We start from the raw sequence: 6122 nt of genomic DNA, 5'->3' as shown, positions 1-6122 counted from the left end.
TCCTGCACAGAGAGTGCTGAGGCACTTTTATGTGTTTTCCACCATTGGTGCTGTCTTAACTTCCCTCCCCCTTGATCAACATGAGGCCGGGAGGTCCCATTTGTACCTATTATTTCCACCCAGGGTCAGAAAGTTATCATAAAAAGATTATTTTTCAATCAAAAGTCGATTTCTCTCTTTGGGGACCAAGGGGGTATGAGGAGTGAAGAAAAAGAGAAGGCGCCAAAGGAGGCAGAGTGATGGGCAGCTGGCAGATAAGGGAAGCAGTGAAGTGGAAATGAAAGCTTCCGTATCATTGCAAATGGCTAAATTCATGCATTAAGCTAGGATGTCACAGGCTGTAATCATAAAAAGAATCAAAGATACATAATAGCACCATTACTGGGAAATATGAGAAAGACTTGAAAGATAAGGCATCATCAAAACTCTCTTACACTGAATATTTTGCCTCTGCTTCATGCAGAAAGAGGCAAGGAAATTGTTCTTTCTGCCCCCCATTACAGGCAAGTTATTGCCCTTTTCCACACACCTTCTGGTTTCAAGCACAAATAAAGACAGCACCTCCTAAGATAAAACTATATGACAAATGAAGTCATAAAACTCCATACAGAAAGTTAAACATTAGAAGAGCATTTAGGTTCTTCCAGCTGCAAAGCCAGCTGCAGGGAAATTGCTGTGATAAAGTTGCCCTTGGAGTTCTCACATCTGTAACGCTGTATGCTGTGCAGGACAAAGCAGACTTTCACTGCAGCCACGCATAATGGTTTATTTATGTTTTCCTCTGGAAGTAAGGGCACTGTGCAGCTGTGCAGTCACTGAGTACCTGCTCTGGTTTCTCTTTGTATCCTTATCAGAAGCGGTCTTACCTACTGTCTCATTCAGAGCCTGATGAAACTCCCATATCACCCATCAGGATTTTCTGATGCAACCTTGAACTTGCCCTAAGTTTTGTTCTCTATTCTTATCCCAGAGGTCTCCTTTCTTCTTACACGATGGGAAAAACTTTGAAGAGCTGCATATGTAGGTCTGCTGTCCCCGTGTTCCAGCCACAGAGAGATGAATCAGCTTATTCAGATCTGCCAAAATGAGCCAGAAATGTTAACAACTGAAAAAGCATTCATCAATGAATAAGATTTGACTGATTTATTTATTTAAAATGGAAATTAAGTAGTAAGCAGCACATACATGCAATGTACATGTAGGTCTGTATGTGTGTGTGTCTCTCTGCAATTATACATACCTTGCAAATTCCACCTAAAAGCTGACAAGCGGCAAGAGATGAGCTTTTGGAATAGAGGACAGCTAACCGACAATATAAACCAGCAGCAAAAGTGGGAGATTATCAGTGTCCATAATCCTCTCACATTCAGCAAAATATCTGCTTGCACCGAGTGGACTTGCTTTCCCACAACAATAAACCTATTCTGTATTGACAGATTAGTAATTTAGGTTTTTGCTGAGTTATTAAAACATATCTGACATATTTAGTAGCTCTTGGATTCTTGTGGACAGACATAAATACTGAACAGAAATCTGCAGTATGAATCTTCATGCCTTTCCAAAATCCTAATCTCTAAAATAACTTAGTTCACTGCATAGAAGTCACCCTTCCGGTGGGCTCATTTTTAACCCTCAGCAAAGACTTCTGATATTCCTGAGGTCACAAGAAGCTGAAATCACAAATACTTGGCCAGTAGTTCCTTCCTTTCCAAACCAGTGACCCAGTGTTGCTACCTGGCTTCAAAGACCGTGCTATTTACTCAATAGAGAAGCCAGCCAGCTGGATGCATGCTTCCAGCATCTTCCAGTTAAGGTAAGGACAAACCACATCCTTGAGCCTTCATTGCAGCTTGAGGTCTGCCGTTCCTCCCTGGAGGGATGGAGCCAAGAGGTGAAAGAGGCAGTAGGGCTCCCACATACCATCTGCAGTGAAGGCCTGGGGCTGTGGCTCCAGCAGAGCTACCTGCCTTTCCTCACAGGCACGTGGTGCAGACTTGGAGGCCAATAGCTTGTGCAGCAGATGGGACTGTAACCCCTAGGCAGAGGGGAGGGCAGGGCATTTCCATTCAAACTTTCACTGTTCCATGGCTCTCCACAGAGATTGGGCCAACTGACACTGCAGATGTACCCCCAAGGCTCTACTCTGGCATCTGTGAAGCTCTAGTGCAAAAGATAAGCATTTCCCCACAGCTGAAATGGATAAACAGCAGAAAAATGGTTAACAGTGGAGAAAACAAGAGCTCGTGTTTTTGAAATTGGAAGCTAAATGGCAGGTGAAGAGGACATGTAATTTCTACTTTCTAGATTACAAACAGCAGAGTAAGAGGCCCACAGCCCACACCATGAAAAATAGTGTGGGTTTGGCAGTGCATAGTTATAATTTAAGAAAGCTCAGCTCTCTACTCACCCCTTAAGATTTCCTTGAAGAGTAAGGCTTGGAACATTGCCCCTGGCTGATGTATGGCAAGTCATTTGGATGAATGTCCCTTGTGTGACATTAAAGGGAATACATTAAATATATGTGCCATGTATTGCTGTGGGTCAGGTTCATTTTCTTCCTTATGCTTTTCATGAATGTGCTTCAGATACAAGCAAATAATGGTGGGAAATGACCACAAAGAACTACAGCAGTAAGCCCAGTGGGCAGTGGGGATTTGTGCGGCTGATGTTGCTGTGGTTCACAAGATCTGCCGAGCAGTGATGTGGGAATGTTTTTTAGTGTTACCTCAACACATGCTGTAGCAGTGTAATGCTTCACCATGGAGGCCCAGTTGGGCTCTTCAAAGGTCTCACTTTAAATTCATGTGAGTTTTCTCCTATGTCCCTGCCACCCATCATGCTTTCCTATATAACCACGTATAACTATGCCCTCTTCCAATCTGTATTCTGGTTAGGAAGTGTTAAAAGGGGCAAGAGAGATCATGGAGCACAAGTATGTATCCCTGTAACTGGAACCTACCCATGATAAGATGCAAAGTGATGCTTTTGAAAACAAACTGCCTTCAATTTTTTTTTTACCACTTTTCAGGCTAAAAGACCTTGCACACTGCCAGCACTCTGGCTCTAAATGTTGCGTCAGCAGTACTGCTGTTACACAGCCTTCCATTTCCCTCAGCTGTGAAACTTCCTCCAGGCTCAAACTTGCCTTTAAAGTGCTAGCCAGGAACTGGTTTGATTTTCATCAGTTTTATCTATTTTTGCAATATAAACAGGAAGGTGTGTATATATATAAATACACTGCAAGGCAAAAAAGAAAGCCATGAGTTTTTAATTTAATCTGTTTTGGTTTTCTCACTTTCTTGCACCTTGAAAAACTCACATTTAAAATAGTATGTCAGAGCAGCCAATCACATCTAATTAGGTTTTCTGCTGCTTATACACTGGGTGAAAAAACGATAATCTGAAAGGTTAGGCCAAATTCTGATCTAACTGGTCTGACATCAGATATCAGATGTAGTGAAGGCTGTCTGGGTAGAGGAAATCAGATCCAGGCCTATTGTCTTGCGGAAAATTGTCTCTCCTTTACCCAGCATATTTAACCTGTAACCCCTAATTGGTCTAATGATTAAGTAGCAAATTATTTTTCAGACACTCAAGTTCATATAGATAAATCTTAAAGAGAAGTTATTTGATTTAAAATCAGCATTAGTGATTTGATGGCTAATGACCTGCTATTAAGTTCCACTGGCACAGAGACTGTACAACCTACCTCGATAACAAAGCATCATTTATGAGTGTTTCATAGATTTTTAATTATGATTATCAATCTCCTTTTCTGTCTCACCCTTTGTCTCTCAACGCAATGTGTTAATCTACATGTTTCTGCCTAAACTGGGCTAAGTCAGATCCTGTCCTAAGCAAGTGTAGAGTCCCTCAACAATCCTTTGGCTTATAAACACAGCACTAATGACCCTTTTGGTCCCAATTGGAAACCCTGCAAATCAAAATATCTTCTGTTGCTTCCTGATAGTTATTGACAGGTGAAGCAGGACTTTCCCTGCTTGTTTTGTGTGGCTCCTGCGTGTCTCTTTATATTTCATTCTTTTCTGCTGACTGATCACTTTTCCTCCCAGTTGCACTCCCAGGTACCTTTAGCAAAGAGAGGGGAAGAACAGATGTTTAAAGATTCATTCCTAAAACATATGTGCATTAGAATAATGTTAATTTGCAGCGAATCACTAGCTGCTGCAAATTAGGAAGTGACTAAGTGCAATATAAGAGCAAGAAGCATGAGTTATAAAATATGCTCTTTTCATTTATTTGGACAGTTGTAGCTCAGTTTTTAATTATTGATGGTAATATTCCACAATGTGCTAGTAAATGTGCTGTTTTGTGTTTAGTAAAAAATGAAGACTTAGTAAAACATGAAGTCGTTACAGCACTCAGATGTTAATTATTGCTTAGGGATAGAGGGAAGACTGCAAATTTTGTGCAGGTTAATGAAGCATGAATCAGCTGGCTTCTACTGGAAGGAACAGATGAATATCAGATATGCTGCTGCAGATAGGTAGAATCCTCAGTCTTTGTGTTTGCACTGGCTTGAACATCAGCACCTGAAAACAAGCCGTAAGAGATGTTATTTCAGAACTGTGAAGGGATGCCAACTGCAGGGAACAGTCTGATTTGTTCCAGCTCCCAGTGAATTTAATGGGACTTTGATGGAAAGACTGTGAGGTCTGTGTCAGGCTGTTAGGAGTCAGTGACATTTCATTGGTGCTGTTTGGGGAAGTAGGAACTGTGGATTATCAAGTGGACTGATGATTCTGTGTGCACTTGCCCCCACCATGCGTGTGGGTTGTGCGTGCTTAAGCATCAAGAGAGCAAGGAGGGGAAGCTTTGAGAGCTTACATCTTGCCATCTTCTGTTTAGCTGGCAAGAAAGACCTTTTGTTAATACAACAAATAAGTATTCACAATTGCCTGTGAAAATAAAAGCTGCTGTTGCTGTACCTCTAGTCCTTTCTGTTGCCTTTTACAGGCATGGATGCGTTCTGACTTGTGGAATTACTGATAGAAATCAAAACACCATAAATACCAGCAGTGTAAGAAGCTGGTCCTAGACAGTAGTGCCCTGTCTATTTTTAAATATTTCATAAAATTCATACTAGATTTTCTCTGTGATTGCAAATCTTTGACAGTAAGTAGTAAATGAGAGAAAACACCAGCCCTGTTTGTAATTCTTTGGTTGTCCCAGCCAAAGTAGAAGTTGGATGACAGCTTTGGTCACAGGTTTATAGCAAACGTCTTCTAATGCTCTGAGCTATTAGAGCTAAAACAAACCATGGAGTCATACAAACTTAAAAAAAAGAAAGAAAATGCTCGTAAAAGACTTTTCCTCTTTGTGGAGGCTTCATGAATGAAAACAAAAGTTGCATTGATTGTACAGATCAGTAGTGGTAAATAACTCAAGATCCATCCCTGAGCATTCACACTGACATGAATTTCTGACCCTGCAGGAAGCCACCAAGAGATCTTCCCCTCAGGGAGTGCTCACGCTTTCCTCCCACTGGTGTGGAAATAAAAGCATGGGTGAGTGGCATGAAAGGACCACCAGTGTGAAAGTTTTGGTGAGAACTGCTGTCTGCTTACGTTCAATAGGATTCTCTTTCAATACCTGGCACCTTGCAGCTTCTAGTTACTTTTTCAAACCAGGCTGTTCACTGAAGGTAGGAGGTTTCCTTTCATACTTACTGGAGGGCTCAGATGTTACCAGTGTTCTGCCACATGAAAGTTTGATGCATGTTATTTCATGGTCTCTAATAAAAGGAGCTGATCTCTTTACCTGAGATTTGCACAGAAAGACAAACAGCTTTCGACTGTTGGTGTTTCTAGCTCTGAAGAGAAATGAAACACAGGGTTTTTAGTAAACTTTCTGCAAATTGTTTTTCACATGGATTTTAAGCAATTTGGGAGGGGCAATATCTCAGAAATGAGTGTGTTGTGCATGAAATCAAGCAGCTAATCATGAAATCAATATGCTAACTATTCTTATCAGCCAGTGTTTTTCTAATACTTTCCTGCACTGTGGCTGTATGCTGGATGGCACCTCCTATACACAGAAGGGAATTGTGAAGATACCTGAACTGTGATGGCTGAAAGCCTGGAGGCTGATTCCAGTGCACA

The sequence above is a fragment of the Lagopus leucura genome, unplaced genomic scaffold (assembly GCF_019238085.1).
Source record: "Lagopus leucura isolate 7727_CA_CO unplaced genomic scaffold, USGS_WTPT01 Super-Scaffold_73, whole genome shotgun sequence".
In the NCBI taxonomy this organism is placed as follows: Eukaryota; Metazoa; Chordata; class Aves; order Galliformes; family Phasianidae; genus Lagopus; species Lagopus leucura.
The sequence above is the reverse complement of the archived record's forward strand: the minus strand, read 5'-3'. Positions refer to the sequence as shown.